This window comes from Bactrocera tryoni, chromosome 3 (assembly GCF_016617805.1).
Source record: "Bactrocera tryoni isolate S06 chromosome 3, CSIRO_BtryS06_freeze2, whole genome shotgun sequence".
Taxonomy (NCBI): domain Eukaryota; kingdom Metazoa; phylum Arthropoda; class Insecta; order Diptera; family Tephritidae; genus Bactrocera; species Bactrocera tryoni.
Window position 1 is genome coordinate 25,432,370 of NC_052501.1, and position 15,234 is coordinate 25,447,603.

Below are 15,234 nucleotides of genomic sequence, written 5' to 3' on the forward strand. Positions count from 1 at the left end.
ATGAAATTGCACAATGATTGTCAAAATATGAGTTTATTAACTCGAAATATTTTCAGCTATTTGTCAATTGAGGCGAAAAGTTCATCGGTTGGGCGAATTGGTTTTTAGGTTGAGTTATATGTTCTGCTTTGCCGCCATTTCGGATTACACAAATTCAGCAATTAGAAGTTTGCTGAATGGAAACAGATTTTAATGGTTTTACGGAAATTGTTGACGAATTTTTAGATACAAAATGTAACCAAAAGCAAAATTTAAGCAGGAATTTGTGTATATTTGCTTGTAGATTTACATTATCCTATAAATTTTTTAACAAATAAAAATATCAATAAAGTAATTGCTCGCATTTCGATGCAGCAGCAATTTTAATGACAAAAGACATGAGTTATCCGAGTTATAACATACGCGTGAAGCGCATGAAACTTCAAGCGACTAGACCAAAAGACAATATCGCACAATTATATTATGGTCAGTACTTGAACCTCGAACTAATCGCTACAGACTTGCATACGCCCTGCCCAGTCAGCCCTCTCAGTCCTTTCAGTTCTTTCAGCATTGTCAGCCCTCGGGGTTCGTTTCAGTACTTCGTACGTTGTCGTACTTTGTACTTTGCCACCAAACATACTTCTTTGCTGCCATTTTTTTACACTTCTGCAACTCGTCCGATTTCTGCATTGCAGTTCTGAGTTTTTATTGGCCAACTGTAATTAGCATAGCAACTATTGAGTGGTGTTAATAGCACTCGCTGTTGTTGTTGTTTGTTGATAATATTACGCAGTCGTACATAAGTAAATGACAAAAGTTCTATTGCCACGAACTTAATCTGTGGCTATTTTTAGTCATTTTGCATAACAGAGTTGCATTTCTAACACACTTTTTACAATGAATATGCATTTGTGTATGTGTGGCCTTGTTTAGTCTACATATATGTACATCGACTGATTCAAAATTCAAATGGCTTTGTGCTTAAATACAATTTAGGACTTTGACATTTAATGCAGAAGGAAACGGAAATTTTATCTCTTTTGGTTTCAATTTTTTTAACATTTCTCGAAATTCCAGCACGAGTTGTTATTGAATGCAATACTGACTGAATGTTGTACAAATATGTACACCTAGACCAGTATGCCCATAATCTATTAACAATTGAAAGTCCCCGTTGTTATGTTGATGTTAGTTGAATTTGCTGTATAGAGTTTAAATTCTGAGGGTTTCTGTTTTTGCTTGACAAAATATCGTGGTACTACAGAGACCACTGAGCCAGAGTCAACGAGGAATCTCTGGTGTGAAGATTGGTTAAGTGCATGAAGGTGGTACTCCTTGCTGAATGGAACATCATGACTGCTGTCGTCAACCGCCTTGACTGATGATGATAGCCTCGCTGGTTTCCCTGGTTAGTAACAGGCTTGTATTTGCAGGATTAAAGGCATCGATGGGCTGATGGAGTTCGAGATCGTGATCGTGAACGTCTGTTGCTGCTTTTGCTGAGTTTGCTGATCAGCTCGTAGAGTGCGGCTATCAGAGTCTCAATGGCGCTCTCCAGGTTGTTCAATCTGTGCTCAACAGAGTACCTAGTGTCTTGACTGAAATGTGACTATAAGTGATGGAACCACTGTTTACGGTGGCCTGGACGTGAGCTGGGAGGGCTTGATAGCTGGTCAAGCGTGCTCTTATTCTACACTGCCCAGAGGATTCTGCACTTAATATCAGGTAACAGCGCCAACTATTTACTGCGAAGAAATTCTTCTGATGCACTGGTGCCAGTTAGGGTCTTAATCTACCCGAGAAGCTGGCTTGGCTTCCTATTCCTAAGTTCAAGCTCTATCAACAGCTTGTACAACTGGCGATCAACTGAATAATTGGAGCGTTTAATGAGTTTAGATTTTATATACGCTAACGCATATTGTGCTGGTGGTGCCCTGATGATGTCGGAGAACTCCTTGAGCACCTCAGACTTCAAGGCTCCGACGACTGCCTGGTACATGATGTTATCATTCCTGATGTTTCGCGATCCAAGCTGTGCCTCCACCTGAATGAACCAGAGCTTAGGATCGTTGGTCCAGAATTAAGGGACTTTGAGTCATATTACTGTCATGATTTGTACATCGTTATTGGTATAACAGTATAACTACAGTACTAATAAACCAAAGCCAAATTCTCATAATTTTTTTATAAAACTCGTAAGCAGTCTTCCTGTGTAATATTTCAATTGCTTCCGCCATGGAAAACTGTAATTATTGTATTTTTGTTGTACATTTTTTAAAAATATGCATTATATAAATTAAATTAAGGTTATTTATTTTTTTTTCGCAGACAAGAATCGCATTGCCAGTCCTTCCATTTCGGGTGATAAAAAGTTCAGCTTGGCCGGAGCTGTTGATCCAGCCACCAGCAGCGGCGATGCCAAGCTAAAGCCCAGATCTAGGTCAGTATGTATGCCAATTATTTGTTTTGCTCTTTATTTACCACCCCCCCACACCGCTTGTTTTGGTGGGTGTGGTGCTGATGTATGGCTAATAAAGAGTATGCTTCAAATTGCAGGTCACTCATACGCCGTGCATCACGCAAAACCAAACAGCAAATCAACAACGCGTCCGATGACTGTAATTTGCAATAAAGCAGCGGTAGGAGGCAAGCGTGAAATGTTGATAAGGCGAAAATTGCTTGAAAAGCGCTAGAAAATATACATAATTATATAATAAATAAGAAATCACAGAAGCAAACGGATAACAACATCAACAAAAACAGAAACAGAAACAGAAAAAAGCAAAAACACCCAAAGACAAGCAGAAACTCAAATTCACAATTGTCGACATAAGCATGGGCGAGTGTGTGTCTGTGTGCGTGTTGGTGTGCAAGTAAGTAGGCATAGATGCGTGTGTGTGTGTGTACATTGTGAATATGTATTAATTAACAGTCGTCAAAGCGAATTCACCGCAATGATGGGGAGAATGATAACGCTTCATTCAAACTACTCTACTTATATAATATATAACAATAACAAAAACGAATCAAGATACGGTTTTGTTGTCATGTGTGTGTGTGAGTGTGTTTTTACATAAGTCTGTTTGCACCTACGCAAACATAGTTATGTGGGATTAACGGTTTGGAGAAATTAGAAAATATGTAAACAAATATTTACAACATTTACTAAAAACATAAATATATTGTAGTTTAATATCGCACTAGTTGTTATTCAAATTTAACAAAAAATAATTAGAATGATAAGCGCAATTTTTTTTATAAGCATTAAAAGATAAATACACAGGCGTTTAAAATATAAATAATTGACTTGGAACAACAAAAAAATTGTTTTTTATGTAATTTTTGATAATAATAAGCCTTCTCATCGTTCGACGCTTGTGGCCGATTATTTGACCAAAAATCACATTTTAACCATTAACCACTCCCCGTATTCACCTGATATGGCACTTCTGTGACTTCTTCCTTTTCCGAAAAATGCATTTGCCCATGAAAGGAAAGCGTTATGCAGGCGTAGAGGCCATTCAAAAGGCTTGCACCGGCATACTGGCGGCCATACCGGCCAACGAACCAAAAAACACTCGTTCGACATGCTTTTGAACCGTGCAAAAAGCTGTATTGAAGCAGAAGGAGACTATTTTGAATAAAATAAATTGATTTTATTGAAATAATAAGAAATTTATTGGAAATTTCAGGACACTCATACGCCATGTATAACGCAAAATCAACAGCAAATCAACAACACGCTTGATAACTGTAATTTGCAATAAAGCAGCGGAGGAAGCACACGAAAACGAAAAATACGTAGCACACAGAAATAATAGGGTTTTTAAAAGTTAGGTTAGAAAACGCTTAGTAGAAACTTGACTTGAAAGCTTTTAATATATTTTATTTATATTTTTCAGCCAATTTGCAAGTCGTATATGCGCTCATCGCTGCAATCTTAATCAACATGGGCACAATTGAATGGTGTCGTCTCTTCACCAGTGTCCAGGACATTCAAAATTGCTTACTGTTAGCCTTCCTTGGCGCTGAAGGCGAAACAGTATAGCAATAGCATAGCTGCTTACATTTGCCAGCCGCGGTGGATAAATCTTCTTTGCTGCGGAAGCATTTTCTTAAAGATCCGAGAGCATCAAATGAAGTCCCGAAATTTTGAATGGCCGAGTTGACCAGACCAACACATGTTGATGAGTCGCTGGAATTGTTAGAAAAGTTCAACAATTGTTGCTAAAGTGCTAAAGTGAGTTTTGAATCTGAAGCGGAGCCAAAGAAATCCCCCGACGCATCTAATACCGTACAAACGTTGAAGGCGAAACTGAGGTTATAATCACAAATCTACTACAACGGCATGCTTTGAATACCGTGACTAGCGCAATCTTGGTAAATGTAATATATGTCAAATCCATGTAGCTGAATCCCATCAATGCCTGCTAAACTTCGAACCATGAGTTCCGCATGAGTGACGTCAACGATATCTACGATGCGTGACGACGAGTGTTTGGAATATGGAAAATTAACCAATTTAAACGCGCATGCAACCACTGCAGCAGGTTAGTTATGAGCACTTGAAATCGAAAATAGATATTTGAGTAACATCCTGTATTTTAAATTTACAGTTGGTTGCAGTAAATATGTTCAGTGGGTCTAATGATTTACGAAGCTTTTTTTGAAGCAAGCTCAATCGAAAGGTTGCTGATGTCAACAGTACGTCTTTCCTCGCTGTTAATCATGCCCCTGTTGGATCAGAAAGTATTCAAAGCGGATCATCCAATTGTATTTGTGATACAAAGAAGACCTATCTACTTTGTGCATTGGTCCATATTGCACACCAGAGGTTTTATAAGTTCTAGTTGCCTAGAAACATTATTTTGAATAATTAGATTTATATTTTTTTATATAATAAAAAGTAATCCATAAATAAGTATAGTGAAATAAAATAAAAATCTGAAAGCTGATTCGTTTGACTAAATTTTTGAGTTGAAATAATGTTCCGTGTATTACAGCTATGTTTGTTCCTGTATTAAAATCTATAAATATTTTAAATTAGTTTTTCAGAGCGAAGTTCTTGCCCCTGTGATGTACACTCTCTACACTTCTCTACCAGTGAACAATTCTGATCCCAGCACTGTATGACGTTGCAGAGGCTCCTATGGTCAGGATACTGTCTGAGTCTGAAGACAAGACAAGACTTAACCGTATTTAAGTAGATTATCCTTAATATGTGAGAAAGAAGAATCAACGTTCCCATTGAGACCCACAAGAATTTCTTCTTCTTCTTCTTTACTGGTGTAGACACCGCTTACGCGATTATAGCCGATTTAACAACAGCGCGCCACTCGTTTCTTTTTTTCGCTACGTAGCGCCAATTGGATATTCCAAGCGAAGCCAGGTCCTTGGTCTTGGTCTTGGTATAGAGTTTGGTCTTTGTTCATCGAGAGATGGCTTTACTTCTCAATTGCCTACTCAGTCTGAAGTAGCACCTGTTGGCAAGAGTTATCCTGCGTTGGATTTCCAGGCTGACATTGTTGTTTATACTGGTTCATAAATAGACGAAATTATCTACAACTTCAAAGTTATAACTGTCAACAGTGACGTGAGAGCCGAGTCGCGAGTGCGATGACAGTTTGTTTGATGACAGGAGATATTTCGCCTTGCCCTCGTTCACTACCAGACCCATTTGCTTCCCTGCCTTATCCAGTTTGAAGAAAGCAGAACTACGGGCGCGGGTCTTGAGGAAAATGACGCCAGCAGCTGTACACTCTTATAAAAGATTGTACCTGCTCGATTAAGTTCTGCAGCTCGAATTATTTTCTACAGCAGCAGATTGAAGAAGTCGCACGATAGGGAGTCGCTTTGTCTGAAACCTCGTTTGGTATCGAACGGCTCGGAAAGGTTCTTCTCGATTCTGACGGAGCTTTCAGTGTTGCTCAATGTCAGTTTACGCAGCCGCATTGGTTTTGCGGGGATACCAAGTTCAGACATAGCGGCATAAGGCAACTCCATTTCGTACTGTCAAAAGCAGCTTTGAAATTTATGAAAAGGTGGTGCGTTTTCACGGGTCGTTTCCAAGAATTAGAATTGTTTTCTCTCCGCTGCGAAACTGCACTTTTCGTCGTACCAGCTTTTGACTATTCCGAAAACCAATGGTTTCGTTTGCAACTGTACGTAAGGAGCTTGAAATTTCGTCTCACAGTTCCCTTATACCGAGTTGTTCACAAGTGCTCTCAGAGAGCGGAAGGAGTGTAAGTCGAGTAGAAAAATGTTCGGCTGGCTTTTGTGACTACAGCTTCTCGACGTCGAACCTTCCTTGTGTTTGCTGACGTACGTTTTTTATTACACAGAAGCGGGTGCGTATCTTGGCTGCAATAAGATAGTAGTCCGAGTCGATGTTAGGACCTCGGAGCGTACGCACCTCTAAAATACTGGAGACGTGTCTTCCGTCTATCACAACATTATCGACCTGGTTGGTGGGTTTACAATTCGGAGACCAACAGGTAGCTTGGTTAATTTCTCTGGAACCTAGTACCACAAATAACCATATTTCGAGCCCCGGCGATCAGCCCCAACCCATTTGGGGACGTTTCCTCGTGGAGGCTGAATTTACCGACCGTTGTGCCAAAGATACCTTGTTTGTCCAATCTGGCTTTAAAATCGCTAAGCACTCATAAGTGTGCTCCAAGTGGAGATTTAGGTACTTCATAGTATTATGACTATCGACTTGGGTATAATAAATATGTAACCTGACTATAAATGCTTCTGAAATAAATATTGAGAATTGTTCATAATTCTATCCTGATAGTAGTATATCTGTGTGCTACAAATGTGTTGAATCGGGTCAATACGTCGCGGAGCCCCCATATACATAATGTAAACTTTATGGAACAGCAGATTGACTTAATACCGCATATATCGGCTAATATGCAAGTTAATGCAATGAAAATGAGGGACATGCCTAAACTAAATAGAATTGAGCAAAAACTTGACCTAGCACCCACATAACTAATATAAAGATTTTCGAACATATGGCAGAGTTTACTCCATATAATTGGTGTGCATGTGAGGTACTTTATGAAACCCAGGGAACATTTTATTACAATATCTGGAACATGTTTTCTGTTGCTCTAATGGAAAGAGACTTATCTGATCGAAAAAATAATATGAAGATTTATGCGGTCTATACAAGGTGCTTTCCAAAGTAAACAGGACTTTTTAAATCTAGCGACCCCTGGTGGCGCCATCTATATGTCGACTGATGCGTTAGAATCGACTATCAATTGTCCAGTGAGAATTTCATGACATTTCATTAATTGTAAGTGAAGTTATTGCGTTTTAAGTGTCAGTGTGTTTGTGTTATCGATGCGAAAATGAGCTTCGAACAAAGAGCAAACATTAAATTTTGTTTTTAAATCGGTAAAACTTTTACCGAAACGTTTCAATTGATGAAGCAAGTTTATGGCGATGATTGCCTATCCTGTAGCAGAGTGCACGAATGGTTTCAACGTTTTCAAAGTGGGCGTGAGGACATAAATAACGATCAACATGTGGGCCAATTAAAATCCGTGATCACCGGAAATTCTAGCGAAACTGTGCGTGAATTCGTCAAAAAGCTGCCGAAATCATCATTGTAATTCATGGAAATGGAATTGAATATCTCCAAAACATCGATTTATCGCATTTTGACGGCACATTTGGGCTTACGAAAGGTGTGTTCGGCCCGTTTGTTGCACGATAATGCGCCGTCTCATTGATCGACGCTTATGACCGATTATTTGACCAAAAATCATATTTTAACCATTAACCACTCACCGTATTCACCCGATATGGCACCATGCGACTTTTAATTTTTTCGGAAAATACATTTTCCCATGAAAGGAAAGCATTGTGCAGACGTAGAGGCCATTCAAAAGGCATGCACCGGCATACTGGCGGCCATACCGGCCAACGAGCTAAAACACTCGTTCAAGATGCTTTTGGGCCGTGCAAAAAGCTGTATTGAAGCAGACTATTTTGAATAAAATAAATTCATTTTGCCGAAAAAAGCATCTGTTCTTTTTTTTAAATCCTGTTCACTTTGGAATGCATCTTGTATTCTCATTCCAATGGCTACACATACGCCCCGTCAAACTGCATGGTGTACTCTAGATGGTGGGGCGTATGCGTAACCTTATATAATATAATTTAATCAAATACACAGTTCCCATTAAAATACGAGCAAATGATTGGTATTTGGCGAGATTTTTATTTTATTTAAAGATTTTAATAACTAATATTGATAGCGCGCAACAGCCCTAACCTAGTGTTTTTACAGCTGTGATCAAATTGAAAAGTGAATTTTTAATTTATACTTCGCGTGTTTTTCGAATCAGTAAATTTTTTTCCCGTAAGTTGATAGTACTGTTAGTGACATCTATGCTAAATGTTCGCGTCTATTTGTGAAGCTCTAAAAGTGCATTCTTCGATTTTTACTATATCTGAATTTATTGAACAAAGAAGTGCGATAATTCACCATCTCATACTGCATTGGTTATTCCTGATAATTTCGCGACATTTTCAACTAATATCGTGCCGCAACCACCGCTTTCGCCTGATTTACCTTCGTGTAACTTATGGCTATTCAGCAAATTCACACGACCACTCCGAGGACACCGTTTGAACTCAATTGAGGATATAAAAACTGAATCGTATAAGGCTCTGATGGCCATCACGAACGAGGATTTTTTATTGCAGCGGAAGGGTATTAATTTGAAGGAGATGAAATGGACAAAATTCACCTTTCAATTTGATCACAGTAGTAAAACACTACTTATACTATACAGCAAAAAGTGAAAATACTGAGATCTCACATCAATTTGATGGTCATAAATCACCATAAGGTCATAAGTGATGAAGGTAACCGCCGCACAATAGCTTGAAATTATTACATACTTTAAAATGAAATTTCAATTAAGCAATAAATGAATCAGTGTAGTAAAATAACAATAAAAATCCAGCGGTGATCAACGAAGCAGCGTAAAACTCGACCACTTTTATGGCGTACTTACATGGCGGCTGCGGGAATCACCCATATTGTAATAAAATTCGTTTTGTTTGTAGGTATTGCTGTAGTTGTTTTTGCATTTTTGTCATTCTCTAAAGTGACCATTCCACTTTAATTTGCACTTTGCTCATGCGTTATTACCAACTCACACAGTGCATGTTTCTCAGCATGTCCATCTGTGCTCGCCTGTCCATCTGTCTGTCTGTTTATCTGCCCACTTGTTTGTCCATCTCAGTGACGTATGCATGCACTGTGGACCAACAAAATGCAGGCAGCAAAACAAAGAGAAGCCGCAACAACCGCCTACTCGCCACTCGAAATCAAGTGCAATTCAAACGAAAGCATACAAATGTAATGTATGTGCATGTGAGTGACTCGAAGCATGTTTTCTATTGGCTTGCGGCATATATTGGGTAGTCGAAAAAGTATTTTCGTATTTCTAATCAAACTTCAACTTATTGATATTTATAATGAACTTTAATGAAACAAATATGTACCATTTTGGTCTAGCCCCCAGATACCGAATAAGTGAATCAAAGTTCTAATTGCAAACTTTTAATCGAAAATATTGATCAATCTATGAGGTAAATTAAATAAATTTGGTGAGAATCCTTTTCCAATAATAGTATGTCTGTATGAAAAAAATATGTTGAATAAATATACATATATCTAAAAGAACACCAAAGGCATGAAATACGCAAAAATGCGGGCGCCATGGCACTTGAGAGCAAATTAAAATGCTCTAGGAAAAATACAAAATAAAATTTACAATGAACAATCACGAGCACATGTCGAATTTCATGTACCATATACCCTGACACAGCCATGCCTAAACACTTATTTGTACGAGTATACAGGACGCTAGATGGCTGAATGTTTTACACGCCAGCGCCGCCAAATACGTACGCAGAAAATAACCATATACTGTGTGTCGCTTCGCTTCTCCGCAGAGCTTAAATATCTCCTCGGATGACTAAATCACATTTTATGCGGAAAACATATTAATATACATATAAACACACATACATTCGCACAGACAGTCTAGTAGTAACACAGTAAAATGTGTTCAAAGACGATGCCGCATCCTAAAAGCACAAACATATTTACTTACATACGCAGTGTTTGTCCGGAAAGTAATAGGACTGAGTCGATTTAAAAAAATGTATTTAACCAATCGTTACAATCTTTAAAAACTTTCAAAATAGGTCCTTCTGTGTTGATGCAGCGCTGCCAGCGCGATTTCCAAGCATTGAAGGCGTCACGGAAAGCACTCTTCGGAATAGCCTTGAGAGCCGAGCTGCATGGACCGGCCGTCCGATTGCCTTGCATATTGCCAACAACGATTCTTTCTCTTTTCTCCATGTGCTGCCGACTGGCGACTTGAGGATTTTGTTGCAGTCCTGTACTTTGGCAATAATGGCTGTCGAGGGTCACACCTAGTACAAACTTAGGTTTATTGACAGTTTTATTTTAACAAAAATATTAAAGTCAAATCTGTACTCCTTCAACCAGTTTGTGAGTATGATCGCTGTGGATTTAGTGAGTGTTAGGTTTCGTGCAGCGATCGAGCGAGAAAGGTCGGAAAGATAACCGTTTACTTTAGAATATACATATATTGGCAAACACCAAAACAAGTTTCAGTTAAATTTGTCAATTTAATATAAAAAAAATCTTTGGTAACGTTCTTGGGTAACTGTGGTAACTAGTAAATTAACCGATATTTAGCTTGTAGGGAAAAAACCGGGATCAAATCTAAAGTGGCACAGTTATTATAAGTGGCAAGCAGCAGTGAAATACACCGAATTGGGAACTCACCACTTTCTAACAATTCGCTGATATTAAGTAGAAATATTTTAGAAAAATACTTTAAAACGGCAAAAGCGATATTGCCACTTTTCTCGCTGTATATGCTGTGTTTTGCGGGGTTGTCACTTTTCCCTTCTCTTCAGAAAGTTCTTCAATGTATGATTTTCAGCTGATATCTTCAAATATGATGCCGGTAAGAAAGTAACCGTCAATGGTAACCGTTATCACACCCTGATAACCGACTATTTGATGCCTGAAATTGAGATCGTGATCTCGGTGACATTTGGCTTCAACAAGAGGCCAACACTTCCCACACATCGTATCAATCAAAGTCGATTAGCCACCAAGAACGTGCGATAACCCACCGTTAGACTGCTTGCTTTGGATATATGTAAAGTGTAAAGTCTATGCGGGCAATCCCGCTTCAATCCAAGCCTTAGATCAAAACAAAACGCTTTTCATTCACCAATTACTAGTCGAAATGCCCAAACGAATCATCTAAAATTTAAATCAAAGAATGGACCATCTGAGACGTAGCCGCGGCCAACATTTGAAAGAGATAATCTCCAAAAAATAAATACCAAAGAATATTCTTTCGAATGATAACAAATATACCCCATTAAGTTTGAAGTTTCTGTGTTTTTCCTTTAAAAAAGTAGGGAACTTCGAATTTTATCCCCTTTATATGTAGGCATGTATTTTCTCTGATTTAACAAACTTAGGTCTCCGCTTACTACATATATCTTATAAGTGCTGTCTGTGTGTATATTTTTACCTTCTTTCGTATAGTTCCTAAAAATAATATTCGTGCATATGATGTCAAAAGGTTCACTAATCCCTTAGCTCTTGGTGCAAATTACGGAATGTAATTATGAACATGGTTAACACTAAAAGGGTGTGGCCAAACGTGCTAAGTTCTCATCAGATTGGAAAAGGTGGTCTAGAGGTCGTTGAGTGATAATAGAATTGACATCCATACTTATACTGACAGAGGCGAACACTGGATTCTTTGCGATATAATTTTCAATGCAGAAAAATTTTAAAAAATAGTTTTTCTCTAAACCTTCACCTGTTTCCAAATTCGTAAAAAGGCAAACCGATTCTTAAATAAACACAGTAAGCCGATTACTAAAAATGTTCCGCTTCAAAGCATTGGACACGCTACCATTAAAGTTGATCCATATTTTTACGCTAACAGAAGATATATTCAGTAGCTTGCATACATATTTAGCTAAGCTCCAACGCTGCGAAAAGTTACGAAAAACTAGAAAAAGTGAATATGTGGAGCTATCAAGATAAGCTGAAGCTCGTGTTCTACTTCTTGCTTTTGCTAAAGGTATTTCCAACTATTCTGGCGCGTATATGGGATTCCAATACAGACGAAGAACAAGGAGTAGAAGACATGGCTATAGATTACTGTGTTTGGTTTTTGAACTTAACTAAAGGTGAGTAAAACTGATTTTCAAATATCTAATAGCCACAGTGATAATAAATATTTTTTTATATTTCAATTTCTTTCAAATTCATTGACAAATGAAGAGGATTTTCTTTGTGCTGCCAAGATTGATCCGGTTTTTAATATGTTTTTATGAAGAGCTGACCTCGGCTAGTGAATTCTATGTACAATAGAATTATAAATTTTCGTTTCTATTTATTTATATTTATTATTTAATTAACTATTATTTTAAATATAAATTATTGCCTGCTGCAAGTCATACATCCTTACCTTAATTTAATTTGTAATACAGTACAAGTTGTTCTTTGAAAATTATTCAGCATGGCATGAGAGAACAAATCTCAAGCTTCTTTAAAAATTTAATGAATGGTTGAGATAATTTTTCATTTTAGAAATACATATTAACACTAAATACCAACGATCGCAAGCATGCCGATCCAAAGAGGGTTAAATCCTGAAATTTGCGAGCTATTTGAGCCTTCAACTGACAAAGGAAAGGACGCGGCTGCGCAAAATGCCAAAAGACTCCACACCTTTTACTTTCACCGATTAGGAGATTCAAAGTAACAGCAGCAAGGCGAAAACGTGGAAACCCATTGGTCCAGTCGGAATAAATAAGGCGTCTAGACTCGATGGGAGTAAAATACCTAAGAAAGTTCTTCAATCTGCCGCTAACCACTCTTCATCTATCCGATGTGTGGAAAGTCAGAAGAGTTCCCCTACTGAAACCTGGGAAACCGTCGTCGTCTGAGACCTTGAGGTCTTGAGGCCTTGTTATTCCGATCTTCACCGACCATCTTAGTCGAGCAGCACAACAACATGGCTTCGGTAAAAAGTACCTAGCACTTAGCTTCATAAATGCGCTTATAGTCGGGACTTAAATCAAAAGTAACTATGTGGGAGGAGTTTCCTCTTAGCACCACTAATAGAAAATATCAAACAATCCACTCTCCCCAGGACTAAAGAGGTGGAAAATGAACCATCTGAGCGGTCGGCAATCATCCGTACTCTTTCTAGGTCTAAAATGGGAAGAATTAAATGGAGTGCTCAGCAGGGTGGATGTGTTTAAAAATATAAACAGCTATCTCACCGATTTTTCTGCATAGGACCCTGATTATTGCCAGAGTGCAGAGCAGCAATAAAATCCTCAAGTTGCTAGCGGGCAGAACCTGGAGCAAACACAAAGAAACGTTATTAGCAACATGTAAGGCGATTGGCCGGAAAAGCATTAACTATACAGCACCGATATGATCGCCTGGATGTAATGAGACGCAGACGAAGAGGTGCCAAGTACAGCACTCCGTGCGATAGCAGGATGCCTTCTGATATCTCCCGAAGAACGCCTGCATACTTCAGGTCAAGGAACACAATGCTCTGCATCTCAAGCAGTTTCTGCTTGGATAATTTTGTAAAAATCTTTCCTACAGTCGCCTTCTTGAAGCCTTCCTTGATTACGTCGTCGCCATTGAACAATACACCGACTAGACTTCAAACGCAACTAATTTCAATCACACACCGATCACTTGCACCACGTCCGATATCTCAGAAAACTAGATCAATTATAAAAATTTGTATATCTTAATGTGAAAGTGGAAAAAGCCTACTTCCCATATCATCTGGTCATTTCAATTTACTGCATATGAGTCAAGCATAAAAAATTATATAATTCGGAATACAACTTCTCATGGTTCTAGATACCGAATCTGTGGTGTAGTCAGAGAGCATCTTTTTCTGGTGATAATATATCATGATGCCTAAAGTACCCAAATCCCAAATAATATTTTAATTCATCCGCCCTTAGAAATAGCGAAGGCTTTCATCTATGCGCTTAGTAAAGTAAGCAAAAGTTGATTTCTGTCATACATTACAATCACCAACACTCGCGCACTTAAACGCGCGAATTCTTTTAATCTGAAAGGATAACAGCACAAGGCCCTCCATGACATCAAGTCCAGTAAACGAAATGAATGAACGGCGGATTGAACAGAGGAGAAGGTGAAGTTTCTCTATTATTAAATGGGATAAAAATCGTGAAATTGCATATAATGCCTTTTGGTACACCATGTAGTATGAGTAACGCAATGTCTTCGACACACATTATGTTACTCATACGACAAAATGTACTCAATGAGTATATAATATATACTATATATGTATATGTCCGTAAGTATATAAAAACTGACGTAAAAAGTTTCGGGACAAGATAACAAAAATCATCGAAAATCGCTTAATTGTTTTTCAAAATATTCTCCATTAAGATCTATGTATACCTTTGCATGCGTTTGCGCCAATTTTCGAAGGAATTTTTAACACTATGATTGAGGTAGCTCTAAAACATGCCTTCCGAACGCAGCAACCCCCATACAGTCGACTGCAGTTTACTTTCGGGCTCATACAAGTAAAGTCGCACTTCATCCTATGTCACGATTTCATAGACGTTTTTCGAAGTATTTTTTGTGTGGGCTCCAACAACAACAAATATTTTTTCCAGTCAAATGCCTAGCAATATTTAGTGTGTGCTGATCCCACTAATACTTATAGGCTCTATCTCACGATAAGTCGCATGAATGACTTTGCAATATCGATTTGCGAACAGCATTAATAGTTTCCGGAACAAAATTGAGTTTTGGCGCCTCCTTTTTGAAATTCGTCTTAGAGTGAAGCTGCGACCTCCATTGAATTCACCATACCATCCATAAACACTGGCCCTTAATCGTCGTGTTGCATCGTCAAAAATTGAATTAAGTTCATCGATGAACCGTTGCTGAATTAATCCCCGTCGTAAGTTCTAAAACATAATCGCGCGAAGATACTCACGATTTATGATGATGAATATTTCAAGTTACTGTAAATAACACAAGTAGCGGCCGTTTGTCAAAACGTTCTGAGTACGCATACCATCAAAAATGTCAAACTGTACGTTCAAGTTGTCAGAGTTGCAAAATACCGAAAT

General features: G+C 38.3%; 1 pseudogene; it reads left to right on the plus strand.

Moving 5' to 3' along the window:
* Positions 1-4,892, plus strand: part of LOC120772722 — a 198,279-nt pseudogene extending 193,387 nt beyond the window's left edge.
* Positions 4,893-15,234: the final 10,342 nt, after the last annotated feature.